The sequence below is a fragment of the Mustela nivalis genome (genome assembly GCF_964662115.1).
Source record: "Mustela nivalis genome assembly, chromosome: 16".
NCBI classification, from domain to species: Eukaryota; Metazoa; Chordata; class Mammalia; order Carnivora; family Mustelidae; genus Mustela; species Mustela nivalis.
In genome coordinates this window covers 60,336,024-60,353,626 of record NC_139035.1, presented here as the reverse complement: position 1 = coordinate 60,353,626, position 17,603 = coordinate 60,336,024, and the positions used below count along the sequence as shown (strand labels likewise).

General features: G+C 45.1%; 1 protein-coding gene across 5 annotated transcripts in view; it reads right to left on the bottom strand.

Moving 5' to 3' along the window:
* The window catches only part of RXRG (retinoid X receptor gamma), a 205,893-nt gene that overhangs the window by 77,198 nt on the left and 111,092 nt on the right, over positions 1-17,603 (bottom strand). Inside the window, exon 4 of one of the 5 annotated variants that reach the window (XM_082702290.1) lies at positions 10,992-11,141. The exons of the other annotated variants lie outside the window; for them this stretch is intronic. The gene's annotated coding sequence lies outside the window, so the exon portion shown is untranslated. The remainder of the gene's footprint in view (positions 1-10,991; positions 11,142-17,603) is intronic. 5 annotated transcript variants of the gene reach the window in all.

The window sequence follows — 17,603 nt, the reverse complement described above, 5'->3', positions numbered from 1 at the left end:
CGGCGAGGTGAATTTTATAGGCTGGAGAATTATTTTTCAAGTTGCTCGAGCCTTATAAAATTTCCAGTTTCCATCAGGATTGTCTCAGTGTGGGAAAGAATGAGGAGGGCCACCCAGGTCTTTATTTGGGAGTTGCCTGGAGTTTCTACTTGCCCACAGAACTCCCCATTTTCAAGATAAAAATCCTTCTTAATGAGAACATTGTCTTGGGTTTTTGTCATTATTCATCATTAAACTTGTCCGGATCCTTCACTCCAGAAGTAGAGACAAGATGGAGGCAGAATGCCTGGGGAAAGGTCAGGGACAGATTTAAACATGTCTAAAGTCAGCCCATGTCCCTGCTATCAAGCTACAAGGCCAGCTGTCACCCACGATGTCCTTACCCTGGCCGCACCCGTCCTCTGTCCAGGGAAGATGTCCGGAGGAAGCTCTAGCCCTGCAGAACGGTGAGCAAGCATTACTTCCTGCGTAGGCCTCCCAGGTACCCCAGGATCCGGAATGACCCCTGGACCTCTTGAGGCCAGGAATGGGCACAGGGGCTCATTTGGGGGAACACAGGCTGGTGAGGTCACAGTCCAGACTGGAAAGTTGGTGCCCGCAGACACCCTGCCCTTGGCTCCGTCTGACAGTAGAGCTCACTGAAGACGGTGGGGTTGATGCCAGACTAACCTTGGTCTGCTTCCCAAGGCCTCTGTTCTCTCAAGGGAGACCTTGAGCAACTCTCTGACCCTCGGTTTCTTCCTCTGTAAAATGAAGAAAAGCCACTTACTTGATAAAGCGATGGTGAGGATTAAGGCAGCGCAGACATTGAAACACAAATGGCTGTCAAGGAATTAGAGGTATTTTGACCATCCTTTATAGGTGCCTAGAATAACGCAGCTGTAATCGAACCTGTCCCCCTAACAGAGATGTCCCCAGAGCCTTAGTTTGTGGATTGACTTAATTTTTTTTCCACTGAGCGATTTCTGCACTTTGAATTATACACCAAAGTGGGTGCGAGGCACAAAGCCGGGGCGTCAGCTCAAGCCAACATGGAAATTGCCTGAAAAACAAGTGAGAGACACAGCCTCAAATGGCACAGAAGCCTGACTCCTACTACTAGCAAGGCAAGGTCAGCGAGGCTCTAGGAAACATCCTCACTAAGGATATTCTAAAAGAAAACCAGCCTTATAACTTTCAGATACAAACTAAAAGTGACATCGGGTTAAGGAAATGTCATGCAATCATTTTTTCAGAGGTCGAGTTAGGAGTCACATTGAACTTGCGATTAGCACATCAACTCTGAAGACATGAGGGCTGGGGCGCCTGGGTGGCTCCGTGGGTTAAGTGTTTGCCTTCAGTCCAGATCATGATCCCAGGGTTCTGGTTTCGGGCTCCAGGTCAGGATCCCTGCTCAGCGGGGAGTCTGCTTCTCCCCCACGCCCCCCCTTCCTTTGCCTCACCTCCCCCAACCTGTTCTTGTGCTCTCTTGCTCTCTCTCAAATAAATAAAACCTTTAAAAAAAAAAAAAATGAGGGCTTACAACATGTTAGCATGGCTTGAGAAAGGCATACAGTAGTTTAAAGCTTTTAAAAAACACTCTGTTGATGGTATGTTTGCACCTCTGTAGTTCTTTCTATCTAAACGGAATAAAGATTAACTCCAGTGACCATCGCGATGACCGAGCACCTTCACACCTTCACGGGAAGTGGGGGGAGTGCCCCAGCCTTCCTTCAAGGACTGAGATGGGGCCCGGAACGCATTTAGCCCAGCACCTTGGGTCATGGTAAGTGTTCCCAGTCAAGGAACCAAAGAGCAAGCCACAGATTTGCCACGGACGCTGTGGGCCTCCAGAACCAACAGACCTGGGCCGTGAAATGATGTGAATTGATTCCTTCCCCGGGAAGGTAAGTCTCGTGCCAACAGGGGAAGAGAGAGACTGCAACTTAGAAAGCCGGCAGGAGACAGCCCAGGAGTCAAGCAGGGAAAGGCTGCTCATTATTTGGTGGGGAGCAGAGCCCCCACCCACTTCACTGCAAACATCCTTCCGTGCAATGGCTATGCTCAGAGCTGGTCAGGTGCCACCAGGACCCTGCGGGCCCCACGGTCCATCTGGAGAGAAGCCCTGGGTGGGGGTGAGGAAGGGACTTCTGTTAACTCTTCAGCGCAGACTCGGCTGGAGAAAGCTGTCGGAGGTTTTTTTTTTTTTCTTTTTAAAGATGTTATTTATTTATTTGATAGAGAAAGAGAGATAACGAGAGAAGAAGCACAAGGAGGGGGAGTGGGAGAGGGAGAAGTAAACTCCCCACTGAGCAGGGAACCCAACAGGGGGCTTGATCCCAGGACCCTGGGATCAGGACCTGGCTTGAAGGGAGATGCTTAACCGACTGAGGCATGCAGGAGCCCTGAGAACTGTGGTGTTTAAAGACAGAGCCAGAAATCAGAAGCTGTTCTTCTCCCCAGTAAGAAACAGGCCTTCATATGTCCCAGAAATTCCCAGGACATGGGCATTCTGATGGATAAGAAGAGGAGATGGCCCGTGAGAGTTCCCAGGTTATGTACCCACTGTGCTATGAAAGCCCATCACCTTGACTTACGCCTTTTGGGCTTTTGTTTTTGTTTTTGTTTTTTGCCTCTGAAATATACCTGGCGGATTATGTGTAGAAGCTGAGTTTCAGAAGAAGGGCTCGAGATACTCAGGGTAAAGGACAGGATGACCAACGGTCCTGGTTTGCTCAGGACTCTCTGAGTTTTAGCATGAAAAGTCCCTCCTCTTGGAAAGCCCCTCAGCCCCATGCAAATCAGGACAGCTGGTTGTCCTAAAGAACTATTATAAAATACTGCAAAAAAACTGCGATTCGGGATGGATCAAGTTCATGGCAGACAGAGATAACACAGAGTGAAAATGACGTGACAATTTTTCCTCAATATAAGTTTAGGGTGCCAGACACAAGGACTCAGATAATGCCCATTTCCTCTAATAAAGACCACCATGTTGACCATGAAAGCCAGGAAGCAGGAAACTTGGAAAAATAGTAACAGCGAGAATGCACATATCAGGCACTCACCATATGCTGGGCACAGTTCGAAAGCTTGGCATAAATTAAATCACTTAACATAAATTAAATCCTCAACAGCTGTATGATAATCTTCTGCATTTTACAGATTAAAAAAATGGAGACACAGACATCACATACACAAGAAATGTACATGATAGAACTGGAGTTTGAAACCAGGCAGCCTGGGGCCAAAAGTCCATGCTTTCCAACCCTTCCCGTATGTATGTGTAACAACTCGTGTTTCCTGAGCGGCAGCTACGGGCCCGTCATGGTGCCAAGTAAGGATGCTCTCCGTAGAGCAGCTCCTATAACCCTTGCAACAGTCTGTCCGGGTTAGGGACTTTATTCACTCTTTCAACTACTATTTTTCTGAGCTGATGCTTGTTCAGGAACTGCAATATTATTTCACAGGGGAAGGAGGACGAGGGTTTGGGCCAAAGGAATGGCAGCGAGCGTGGAAGATTGAAGTCAGAGGCCGGACTTGAGACAAATGTCTGAAGTGAAAACGTTCCGAACTCAGGATTGCTTGAACATGGGGGATGTGGGAGCAAAGTCAAGGATGACTCCGAGATTGTTTACTCGAGGGACCGGGAGGGTGGTCACGCATTCGCCAAAAACAAGACCAGAACAAGTTCTGCTTCATGGGGAAGATAATGAGTTCAGACTGGGACAGGTTAAGTTTCGGCTACTATGGGGCATTGCATGTAGATGTGGCTAGAAAGTTCCGGAAACATGTCTGGAGCTTGGTCTTGATGGCTGGGAGTCAGTATCCTAGACTTAGTGATAAAGTCCCAGGTGTAAATAAGATTACCCAGAGAAGAGAAGATGACAAATGATAGAGACCTCAGAAATGTCAACATTTCAGGGGTGAGCAGAGGAGAGCCTGCCAAGGAGGTCGTGAAAATTCGAGAGAGGTGGGGAGAAAACTAGGAGACAGTGTTGGTCTGGAAACCAAGGGAGGGACAGGTGATGGCAGAAGGACCAGTGCTACAGCAGACAAACAGGAGGACGGTTAGAACAGCTCATCGGGACCAGGGTCTATCCTGGGACTGAAGACGTGGGCCAGAACGTGATCAGACAGCAGCAAGGGAAACTGGGTTCCAACTCAGCCCGATGCTGAACTTGGTCTCCTTAACGTCCCTCAGCCAGGAATGAAGCCAACCTCAAAGCTTGGGGTTAAGGATAGGCCTGTCCCTGGGAAGCTGGGGACTCCTGCTGCTGAGTCTGAAACCTAAAGGAGCGGCCACTGTGGTCGACACATTTATTCTCAGCTGCTTTTGCAGGCCAGAAGATTAGCCTTAAAGAGCCACCAAAACAAAACCCAACTCAGAAGCAAACAGATTTTTTTTTTCTTTTCCAAAAACCCTTTCCTTCCCTAGCAGAAGAGGAACAGAGAAAGTAGTTCTACCGAACAAAATTCCCTGGGCCAGATTTATGGCTGCCTGACCCTTAACCCCTGACCCCTGACCCCAGGCAGAGAATGCTAGAGTCTTATTAACATCAGCAAAATGTGCATGAAGAGACAAGCTTTCCAAGGTCTCATTCCATTGCCAAACCCGAAGAGCTCCCCACTGACCTTGAAGCTTCGGAAGATATTTCTCCCTTCAGGATGACAGAGAAAAGACAAAACCATCGCTGGCTCGTGAAGCAGCTGTTTTTAATACACCCTGGGGAGAAAAATCTGGAAGTTAAGAGCTGAGCTAAGGAAAGATGTGGATGCAACTCTGACCCACATTCAACTCCAGGTGACTCGGCTCAGGAAGAAAAAACATGTTATTTGAAGTCAGATGTTTGACCTTTTTTAGGGGAGTTGTCCATTATTTATGTCCACACCCTTTAACTGGTGTTGCCTGGGCATTCTTTAGGCTCTGAAACCAGCCTCTGCCTCTAAGTCTGTGTGATCATCCAAGCTTCACGAGCTCTCCCCACTAGCCCACCACACTTCATTTTTCATGTAGCCAAAGGATCAAGCAGAACATTCCTGCGGGAAGAGACACTGCCCAGGCCTGCCCACACCGCCTCTCTCCCAGGCTGATAAACCCCCATCATAAATTCCGCCACAACTCGAGGCTTCGACCTGCTATCAGTATGCCTTTCCCTTGGCAACACACCAGCTCTGTCCCATGAGATAAATCCATTATTTTCAGAGTCCTAGAGGCTTCCTGGGGGGCCAGAAGAAGGAGTAAGAGGAGTCTCCCCGGCCCAGGGTAAACCATCTTCCATTGCTGTCTGCAATCCTCGGGCTAACGTCTCATTCTGGTTCCTTCCCGGGTCTCATCAGCGGTTCTGCTACAGAGCGACATGGTACCTTCCAGACTTCTACGTCGCCATCCCCAACCCCCTTCCCAGCTGTTGTCAAAGCAACAGCATCATTCACAGGGAAGTTCGAGGAGGAGAATGGTGAGGGGGGAGGGATGGGCTGGGAGAAAGATGTTCTTAGATAAGAAAAGTGCTCGGTCCCTGTAGACTACAGTACCAGAACACCGGGCTCTGCCTGCCCTCGGCTCCCGGACCTGAGACTGAACTCTAGAATTCATTGCCTTTGGCTTCAACAGGCTCTCGGGTCTGTGACAGGAGAAAGAGAGAGAGGTGCGGGACTCTCCAGGACACTCGCTCGCACATTGTGGGGTACCTGCGCTCCTTCATCCAAAGACCTTGACCCAGCTTGGTCTGCGTCTTCTCCTCCTGTTGAGTGACCCCCCTGGGAAGAGACAAAGAGGCTGCCTGAGCCCTTCGGCTGCTTTGGCAGAGCGTGGAACCTCTGAGCTCCCGCATTTAATCCCAGCTCTTTCCAATTCCAACCATTTTTCCCAAACAACTCACTTTTTCTAGTCATGTCAGCAACTACTTTTGCATGATTAAGTGAGTCCGCCATACAGATGAGCCAGCTCGGCTGTGGGGTCTGCCAAAAGAAAAACCCCAACTGATCTGGTGTTTTTCATCTTATTGACAAGAACTTAATTCAGTCAAGCTGTACTTCATGTTGGCAAAGCTTCAAACCTCGGGAGAAGGGGAATCACAATGCCACCTATACAACTGCAAAATGGGTCTGGAGGCCACGCTATTGAGCAGGTCTGTAGCAACTTTTGAAAATAACCCATTTAAATGTTGCAACAGGGCTCCACAGTCTTTGCAGAGAGGTTATAACATCAAATAGCCATTTGGTTCCTTCTGGATTCCTCACCCTCCAGCCTCCCCACCCCCTGCCACCCAATGCACAATTTTAGAAAATCTGGAAAAGCTAGAATTTCTTTTAAAATATCCAAAATTAATTTTAGGGGAGACTGGGTGGCTCAGTCGGTGAAGTGTCTTTCCTTCAGCCCAGGTCATGACCTCAGGGTCCTGGGATCGAGCCCCTGCATCAGGCTCCCTGCTCAGTGGAGGAGTCTGCTTCTCCCTCTCTCTCTGCCCCTCCCCCCACTTGTGCGCCTTCTCGCTCTCCTCCTCAAATAAATAAAAATCCTTAAAAAATAAAAATAAAGTTAATTTTAGGTGATTTTGCTTTCAGATTTTTTGTAATACCTTTCTGTTCCCTCAGATATTTAGGATTTATCCCCCTTCCCCAGAAAAATCAAGGAATCAATTCTCTGTCCTACACGTCAAAAACTGACCTTACCAATGCTGAGAAGGAAATGGATTTTTTCATCATTCAGGGTTATTGCTAGTGATATGTGTAGACAGGGCTTTGACTGTATCCTATGTTCTGGGCTATCCCCACAGCTCCAGCTTCTAGCCCCTTCTCAGAGAAAGCCACGTGAGAGCTTCATGGGTTCTCATGGTAAAAGGAGCCAAAGAGAAAAAATTCTTCCATTATTCCATGACAAAATGTCTTCTGAGAATCCTGGCTAACATTCTATTATGTGCCAGGTCCTACTCTAAGTATATTCACAAATTTAATCCTTATAACTACTTTCTGAAAGGGGTACCATAATTCTCTCCAGATATTTACAGATGGAAAACCTAAAGCACAGAGAAGTCAAGCAATTTTTCCAGAGTCACACAGTGAATAACTGATTGTGCCAGGATTCTAGCAAAGGAAGTCAGAGCGCAGAGTTCATGTTCTTAACTTCCATCTCCCAGCAGCTCTCAGAACTGAGCATGAACAAGCAACTGGAGGGGTTATGAAAATACAGATTTCTAGGTCACACACCCAGAGTGTGACTGATTCAGTAGCTCTGGGTGAGGCCTGAAGACTTAGACTTCCAGCACATTCCCCAATAACAGTGATGATGCTGGACCACACATTGAGAATTTACTGGTTATGTTTTGGTCTCTAGAGAAAACTCTCGCTAGAATCCTTTCTTCATCTCCACATAGTACTCCAAGACAGAAAAGGAAAAAAAAAAAAAAAAGCTCAATGGAAGCATTAGCTGTACTATATAATCTCATGAGATCAATCAACCAGCCAGCGTTTTGGGTGGCCATGACAATGTGTCCGACTGCAACTGTGCTACGTCAAACTTTGGGGACTTCCAGAGCAAAATCACAGCCTTCTCAATGGCGCATTTCCGGACCACTGATGGGACAGGCGGCCTGCAGAAAATGACCAGACAACCTGTACCCTCTTCTCTTGGAAAGCTGCACTTCTTTCCAAATGCCCCATAATTCTGATACTTTTGCCACTGCCTTTCTAATTTTTAATTGTGTGTGTGTGTGTGTGTGTGTGTGTGTGTGTGTATTTAAGTAGGCTCCACATCCAACATGGGGTCTGAACTCATGACCCTCAGATCAAGAGTCTCATGCTCTACCTACTGAGCCAGTCAGGTGCTCCTTGCTACTGCCCTTCTATTCAACTTAACTAAGTCTAATTTAATTTTTTAATACTTGAAGATAATTACTATATTGTAATGGTGAAATTTTCTTTAAAAATTGTTTTAAAATCATTTTAATTTAAAAACATTAAAATTTTAAATTAATTTTAAATCTTTAATTAAAATTTTAAATATTTTAAATTTTAATTTTATTTTAATTTTAAAAATTAAAATTAAAATTTATACAAATTAATTGATTTTTAATTAATTTAAAATTCTTAAAGGAATGATCTTTTAAGAAAACTTTTTAGTCCAGTTTTCTTAAAAGATTCATCATTAAGTACTCCCATCAAATAATCCACTAAGTAATCTAAGTCATTGACACTTTATTCTGACATTTTTCAGTACCGTTTATAGCATTATGAAAATCACTTAGACCAAATGTCACAAGTCTGAGACTCTAATCCTGTTCCCGTAGCTTAGTGGCTATGTGGCTTACCTTCTCTTGACCTTGGTTTTCTCATGTGTTACATGGAAGAAAAGAAAACTCACCCTACAAATACGCTCATGAACTAAGACAGGAATTTTAAAAAGCCTTAAGGAACACATATCTGAATTTGAATTGAATTATAATAAGTGAAAATTCATCTGATGGATTATAATTACAATAATGATCCTAACTAATGGTCACTGACTTATTTTCCTCCAGAGGTAATGATGCATTTCTGTGGAAGAACAGGTGTGTGCTCCCCACCCGAAGCCCCTGGGGCTATAGGGAACAGGGACAGACTCAGGCCAAGGGCTAGTGAGAAGGGAGGAGCTCTTGGCACAGCTCAGCCAAAGTTGCTCAGATCCAGAGAGTGGATTCAATGAACACATCTGCACCAGTCTTTGGAGCCCAGGGACCTGGTGGGTACCACAGCCAATGCACAAAGAAAACAGGGTGGGAGAATAAGGAACACAGAGGCAAAAACAAAAACAATGAGTTGATGTGGGAAGACAGGAGACAGTCTGAAAACACTCCAGTGGTGACAAGCCAAGGTCTACAGCTCTGCTTTCCATACCTCTCAGTCCATTTGCTGGAAGCAGCCAAGGCTGTTTAAATGGACAGGACGCTGTCACACAGAACCTCTCACTGAGCTCACCTTACAATCAGCGTTAGATGCTTGCAAGCTTACCAGGAAACATGGAAGTACTAACAGGCCAGCCCATGTTTCAGATTTGAACTCACCAAGCCAGTGTCCTTACTGAGGCCCTCAGTCTCAGGGTGAAAACACTAAAGTCTGCAAGAGACGTGTTACTACCAATAGCTAATGCACCAACATTTGCAAATGCCTTGCTTATGTATACACATGCTTCTCTTATATACATTAGAACAGGGTGAAGTTTATCCCTAGGATAACCCCTCTCCCATTCACTGGTATTCTGATGTGTTCCCTCAATTAAGAAGGAAAAAATGGGGTAACACCTAGTGGTCTGGGACATGCACGTAATCTGAGGGTTGCCCCTGAGAGTGTGCCACGTGCTTAGTACGGGGAAGTACTGTACAGAGATGGCTGGAAACCACCACTAGATCCAAGCAAGCTGGGTAGCCACATGGAGAGGACACAGGAGCTGGCATGGAATCACTGTGGATGGGCCTGCTAATGTATTTCAGAGAATCTGGGTAGGGTACCAATACCCAAGGGCTCTACGCTCACGATGGTGAAGAGCAGAATCCCGCTAATTATACATGGTCCTCCATTGAGCTAATGACCCATCCTGATGCTGTTCATAAATCTCTCATCCTAAAAGAACTCAAATTCATAATTTGGCTCACTCATTTGGAGTTTGTTGTTGTTTTTTTTAATAACAGTAGTAGTCAGATGGTGATCGCCAGAGCAGAAAAGTATTTAATCCAATTCTCTTTTTGAATGACTCATTTCCAATTTATGTACTGATAACCTGTAGTGGTCGGCCTCCGAGATGGCACTGAGTGATCCCCATCTCTTGGTATCACATCCTTGTGCAATCTTCCCTACAGTGTATCAGGGTTTCTTGGTGTGATCAATGAAATATGGCACAAGGGATGACGTGTAACCTATGCTAGGTCATGAAAGACATTGCTGTTTCTGCTTTGCCCGCCCCAGGTCTTGTTCTGGAACATGACTATGACACTGGCTGTCATGCTGTGAGGACACTCAATCTTATAGCAAGTTTCACTAGAAAAGGGACTGAGCTACCAGTTTTCTAGCCATGTGGGTGTGCCATCTTGAAAGCAGGTCTTCCAGCCCCAGGCTGGACTTCAGATGACTGTAGACTCAGCTGACAGCTTGACTGCAGTCTAGTGATAGTCCCTGAGCCAGAACCACTCAACTAATCCATTTCCAGAAACTATAGAAGGTAATAAATGTTTGTTATGTTAAGCCAGTAAGTTTTACCATAATTTGCTATGTAGCAATAGATAACAAATATATAACTGATATGCTAATCACAAATTACTTTTTTTAAAAGATTTTATTTATTTATTTGACAGACAGAGATCACAATCAGGCAGAGAGAGAGGAGAAAGCAGGCTCCCCACGGAGCAGAGAGCCTGATGTGGGGCTCAATCCCAGGACCCTGGGATCATGACCTGAGCTGAAGGCAGAGGCTTTAACCCACTGAGCCACCCAGGATCCCCAACAAATTACTTTTTATCATTCATTCAAACCAGATACTCAAGGATTTTTTATTTTCCAAAACTTTTTAAGAAATTTAATAAAGTCTTATTATTAATTTTCTACACATAGCCCAAATGAGCTTCAGGATTTATTGCACATACGTGAATCTGTTTCTTACTTTGACCAGTGGGAAATATTATTTATTTAGGATTAGAGTCTGTTCTCTGTTGGTGACCCCTCAGAAGTCATCTAAAATGTGGCCCATTGTATGTTTGTGTATGGTCTATGACAATGTATATTGTGCTACATGGGACATGAATGAATAAGTTATTCGCACTTACTTAAAAAGCCACAGTGTCTCATCAAAAGAATTTTATCATATCGAAAGAATTTCTTTTCCTCCCCTGTATTTGTCAGAAAGGTTTTAGGGTACCAAGAAAGGGCAACATGGGCGATCTCTGAGGATTTTTGTCACTCTAAAATAGAGCAAAAGATTTTAGAATTATTCTTCTTTAGCAAAAATCAGGAGAGAAAGTCTAAGATCCAAACAATTAACTCACCACAGGAAAGGTACAAGCCACAGGCATTGGTGAGAGCATCTCTTTCTACGTAGGCCAACGTATCGTCCTGAAGGACTACAGACTCCATTTCCTAGAGTGTCATGTTATAGTCGGATCTGTGTGTTCTGAGAACATCTGACACAGCAACATCTGGGAATCAACAGAAAACCATCTTCCAAAGTCAATATAAGCCCTGTTTACATTGTTGCCATCCTGAATTATATGTTCCCCTTTAATTAGTACAAATAATCAAAAGCTAGCAATATTTACAAAAGTCTTAGTTATGATTTATTTTCCTCAAGAAAGAATTATACCCACCCATTGCAGATTGGGAAATGAAAGAAATCAGACTCTAATCAAGATTGTGGCCTAAAGGCAAAAAAAAAAAAAAAAAAAAAAAAAAATAGGGCCATCCAGAGGGCACTTCCCAAACATTCCAGATGGGTTTCTCCCCTCGAATACTTCTGGCACCCCTTATTTTCTGATGAGAATTTACTTTCATCCCTCCACCTCCAGGAAGCCCTCCTGGTACCTAGACTGTGTAAAGGGCCCTTCCTGTAAGCACCCCCTCCACCCAATAAATATTTTAAAGGCTCTATTCCTCTTTAACTAGTTTTAAGACCCTAGTGCCTAGCCCAGAGCCTGACACATAGTAGATACAAATAATATGAATAATATGTATACACATGTATATATTTATTATATATATAATATGTATAATAAGTATACATTGGACCCATGATTTTTTTAAAAGATTTATTTTAGAGAGAAAGAGAGAGCACAAGCGTGGGTGCACCTGAGTGGGTGGAAGGACAGAGGGAGAGAAGTTTCTGTGCTGAGCACAGACACCACTGCAGCGGCTCCATCCCACAACCCATGAGATCATGACCTGAACTGAACCAAGAGTCAGAGGTTCAACCAACTGAGCTACCCAGGCGCCCCATGGACCCATGATTTTCATGTAACATTTTGCTCTTCCTCGTGTTGTATTTATTAGATAATTCCTTTTTATTCATTTTTTCTCTGCCAACCCCCCTTTATAGCTCTCATTCTAAAAGTCAATGTTTTGCTAAGTTTCAATCAGCACAAGGTAAAAAAATAGGACAAAAGTCTCCACCCAGGGTGTGAGAATATTACAACCCAAAAAACTACCATGTAACTTTACACCCACAGTGATGGCTATAAGCAAAAACGGAAAATAACAAATGTTAGTAAAGATGCAGAGAAATTAGAACCATCCCATATCGCCAGTCTGAACATCAAATGACTCAGCCAGGGCAGGAAATCAGTTTGGTGATTCCTCAAGAAGTAAAACAGGAAAGTACCACATGACCCAACAATTCTGCTCCTCCTCACATGCCCCAAAGCACGGAACACAGGTTGTTCAAAAACCTGAACACAAGCATTCATAGCAGCACTGTTCACAGCAGCTAAAAGGTGGGAACAATCCCAATGTGCAAGAACTAATGAATGAATTGATAAAGAACACGTGCAATGGAATGTTGTTTGGCTATAAAAAGGAATGACGCTGTGACCCTCGCCACAGCATGGAGAAGCCTTGAAAACGGTAATGCTGAGAGACAGAGGTCAGCACCAAAGACCACAAAATTCGATTCATATGAAATGTCCAGAACAGATCTATAGAGACAGAAAGTAGATCAGTGGAGGGGCGCCTGGTTGGCTCAGTCAGTTGAGCATCTGACTCTTGATTTTGGTTTAGGTAATGATCTCAGGGTCCTGAAATTGAGCCTCATGTAGCACTCCACGTTCAGCACAGAGTCTGCTTGTCCCTCTCTGTCTGCTCCTCACAGCCCCTCTGCTGCTAAAATAAATAAAATATTTGGGGGTGGGGGAGTAGATTAGTGGTTCCTTCAGATGCTTCAGAGCGGGCGAGAGCGGAAGGATCGGTAGGTGGCTAAAGGGTAAGAGGCTTCTTTCCCACCTGGGCTGAGTCTTCAGAGAGATCATCACCCATGTAGTTTTGTCTACACTTCATGTCTCAAGCCGACTTGTTGACTCGGTGGTCCAAGCTTTCCTTCCAGGTCCCAGAAACTTCGGGTAATTGTTTGAATTCTCCATTTCACATGTGCCAGATAATGAACTTGGGCCCAAAATGGAGAAGGGCATGTGGTGAAGTAGGAACTAAACCAGGTCACCATTAACATCCTGAGACCCTCTCGTGCGTGCTAGGGAAGGCTGGTACCCTAACCATCCAGACACCTGCTGAGCCCTCGAACTCAGTCCCCTTGCAGTCCTTGGAGACCCTGATGGAAGAGCGACACACTCTACGGTAGGGACCACATATATGCCCTCGACGTGCCGGGCTACACAGCCCCACAGGCATGAAGCTCCTTGAGAACAAGGACCACCGGGATTGGCCAGGATTAGATGCAACCACATATAATGGAAAACCCAAAATAACGGGAGGCTTAAACACAAAAGGTTACTCTGCCACATAAAAGAGGTCTTTGGGGAGGTGATCTATGATTGACAGGAAATCAATCAGGAACTAAATTCCTGCTCCTTCTCTGCTCCACCAACTTCAGTGCGTGGCTTCCACTTTTATGGCCCAATATGGCTGCTGAACTTCCAGATATCACATGTCAATCCCAGGCAGCAGGAAGGAGAAGAGAAAGAAACAACATGGCATACTTCCTGGTTGAATCAATGTTTAAGAGTCTTCCTGGAGATCCACAGGAAGATTAAATTTAGATTTCAAGGACCAGAAGAACATGGTCACAAGGCTACAGGAAGGAGAAAGGGAAGCTTAAAAAAAAAAAGAAGAAGAAAAAAAAAGAAAGAAAAGAAAAGAATTGGAGCTTTGAACTGGGTATATTGCAAAAGTTCTTTGGTCAGGAATAAGGGGGAATGGATGCTGGGTAGACACCTGCAGTGTCAGCCAAGCCAGCCCTGTGTCTTCTGGGATACCCTGCACTGGCCCTGCAAGGAGCCTATTAAATGCTGTTGATTTGATCTGATCAGCAGCAGCCAGGCAGGTTGATCTAGAAGTGACTTTGTTTTCTCCTTGCATAAACAGGCAGTTCTCTAATCTGGCCCATGGCACCAGGGCTAAGCAAATTCAGTCTTGCTGAATTAGGAATTGGTCAAAAACATTGATATTTTCTCTTGGAAACCACAGCTCTATGTCAAAATGAAAGGAAATTATTTCAATTCTCTAAACCACCCAGGCTTCTCCATTAGGCTAGAGAGGAAAAGTGTGTTAGTCGGTCCTCAAACTCACCCCGTGATTCTCCCACCCACAGACCCACACAGACCGATGAAAAGTAGTCACATCTGAAAGGGTATGGAGTCAAGAGTAGGTACCTGGTGTGCACTAATGGTACTACTGAAAACATGCCCCTTCTCTCTATGGGGATACCCTACATACAGATCCCCTCCGGAGAAGACAGACTCAGGGACTAGCTCTTGTCCACCCCTTGTGTTTTTAAAAACCCTTTGCCAATAGAGAAGGGAAAGGAGACGCCAAATGAGAAAGTGACTTACCTAATTCTGAAGGCAAAACTTTCAATCTGGGTCTCAGCCCTCAGTCCATTGCTCAAATCAATACAACCCAAACGAATATTGAAAAAGAAAAAAAAGCCCACCACGGAGAAGCAAATGTTTGAGATTCGGAAACATTTTACATTGCTATCCACACTGATTGAGTTATCCAGATCCAAGTCTGATTCTTGATTTTATCTTGCCTTGCCTTGGTCTCTATTAGGTCATCAGTTTCAATCATTACTTATCGAAAGCTTACTCAGTGATCAGCGCTATGTTATGAGGGGATACAGAAGGATGACAATATGGCCTCATGTTACTGTATTGTTAAGATATATGACCATGAATTAATGAGGTTAATTTTTAATCAAATACACTTCACACTATATATATCCATGTGAACAGCACCTCATCTTAGGAAGATCATAGCCCCACATAGTGTCATGCCTCAAAATACTTTTAGAATTCATTCTCGGGACTTCTTTTCAATAGATGAACTGAATTACATTGGGTGCCTATGATAGCCACTGGGTCTGTTTGCTTTGAGAACGGAATATCTCCTTCAGGACAAGCCAAAGTCATTCAGAACGAGGACTGGTAAAAACAGGCAGATGAATGGTCAGTTTAGGTCCCTGGTGACATTCGGTCAGCCAAGGGCAGTCTTCCCCCAGACCTCTTTTTCTGTAACAGAATCATCTTTGTGGGTTTAGACCAGCGGTTCTCAAACTTTAACATACATCAGAATCACATGGAGGGCTTGTTAGAACAGAGATGGCTGGGTCCAATTTCTGATTCTTCAGGTCTGAGTGAGGGCTGAGAGTTTGCATTTCTGATAAGCTCTCAAGGGATGCTGATGTTACTGGTCCAGGAACCACACTGTGAGAACCACTGCTTTAAGACAGTTATTTTAGACATAGTTGCCCTTGATCTTACCTGATATAAATAATCCTTGCTCTCAGAGAACTTCATTACTGCCTCTCCTACTGAGTTCTTCACACTTTATGGCCTTGCACGTTCCAGGTATGCAACTGGTCATGTGGCTGTGGTCCCTATTAGGAATCTGTCACTTTTCTGGGGCACCTGGGTGGCTCAGTGGGTTAAAGCCTCTGCCTTCAGCTCAGGTCATGATCCCAGAGTCTTGGGATCGAGCCCCACTTTGGGCTCTCTGCTCAGCAGGGAGCCTGCTTCCCTTCCTCTCTCTTTGCCTGCCTCTCTGCCTACTTGTGTCAAATAAATAAATAAAATCTTTAAAAAGATTTTATTAGGACAGAGCTAACCTCTATGATGGGAAGGGCTCACAGGCATCTCTGTGATTAGAATGAGCCTTGCCTAGCACCCAGGCAAGTCACAGGTTAGGGACAGAATATCCAGGGAAGGGATGTTAATTATCATTTAGTCCAACTCTCCCCACTCCTCTCATTTGAGAGTGAGGAAACCAGATGACCCAATAAGTTCACCCAATTGAACCCAAGTTGAAGATCACCCAGTAAGTTATAGGAAAGTTATATAGGATCCATGAAAAGGCATCCAAGTCATTTTCTGTCTACAGAGAACGGGATCGTAAGCTCACACAAGCAGTGCTGAATGCAACAAAAAGTAGGTCTAATACGGTGTATGTATCCCCTGAAAATAAACAGTGCAACTCGGACTGCATATTTCTACCTCTTCCATCCTAGAATAACTCTGAGGAGAAACATCAATATTTACCCGCTCCCCTGTGATGAAATAGTCCTCATATTTAAGACATACCCGTTGGCTCCATCTCCAATGATAAACCCTCATTTCTAGGAGATGACAGGGGGAGGTGAAGCGAAGGTCAGCTAGAATGCACATCCTGCCACTTCTTTGGTGTAAACATTCACTACCCGTAGCGAACGTCCAGATGTCAGCAGAGAAACGGTCAAGAAACCACGAAGAACTGACTTGGCTGACCCCCACTGATGTTCTAAGCTTCGGTGCTGTGTCAACATCTGGTCTCAAGATCTGTTCAATCTGGTACCAATTGACGGGATGGCACTGATGCTTTCAAAGCCACATACGCGGGAGGAGAGCGGGTGGCAGAGTCTTCGCGGTAAGAAGAAAGGCTGGAAAGTTCAGGGAGGACAGAACTTGGGAAGCCTGGTTTCTGTTTTACTGTCTGCCCACTCTGGAGCTGGCTGTTTAGGATAATGGGTCAGGCCCGGAAACCACAAGCATTTGTCCCCCAATACCTTGTTCCCTTTGCTCAGCCTCACGGGTCCCCACCCCCATCTCTGCCCCTAAAACTGCCCACAGACCCAATGGGAAAACTACTAACAACCCCTCCCTTTTTCACCACCATGAGTTTTGTCCCTTTCTGCACCGCCCCCCCCAAACCTGCCGGAACCTCAGCTTCTCCAGAAAACCACCTTTGACTCACGTACCAACCTGCTACCCTCCAGGAAACTTTTAGGCGTAATTTCTTACAGCGGGTGGAGTGCCTTCTCTATCGTGAGCATTTTATCTTCTGCTTTTACTGATCAAAAGCAGGTGTTTTATTTCCTTGGCGAGCTTTGGCTCATGTTGTTCTCATCACGTGCCCAGTTCTTCCAGTTCCTCCCATTCCCTGTGGGGCACTAACTGTTTAGGTGACCAGGAAAACACAGGTCAGTACTCCTCTAACTGCTCCTCAGCCCCCGCCCCCAACCCCTGCATGTTAGGTCTGAGCCGCTTTCAGAATGTTGCTAACAGTTTGGGAAAGCTTGAAAAGATAAGTCGAGGAAAGGTCTGGAGAGGCATCCTCAAGAAACCACAAGGGCAGGTGTGCATGGTTGCTATGGCTACCAGCCCTTGGCGCTCTAGCCACCTCCTCCTAACGAGACAATCCTAAGTGAAGCACCGAGATGCTCAGGTGCTCAAATCCAATTCAGCCCAAGAACAGGGAGACCAGTGGCTGTCGTAACAGCCAGCTTGTCACAGTGTCACAGCCTAGGTAGAGGTCACCAGGGCTGTGAGCGTAACACATGGAAAAAGCCACCTTATAATACTTGTTAAGATTAGAAGTAAATTAAACAGTGAAGTCAAACCCAAACGTTCCCTGCACTCTCTGAGTTTCGTTCTGTTTTGCTTTGTTTCTGTTTCCTCTTGAACAAG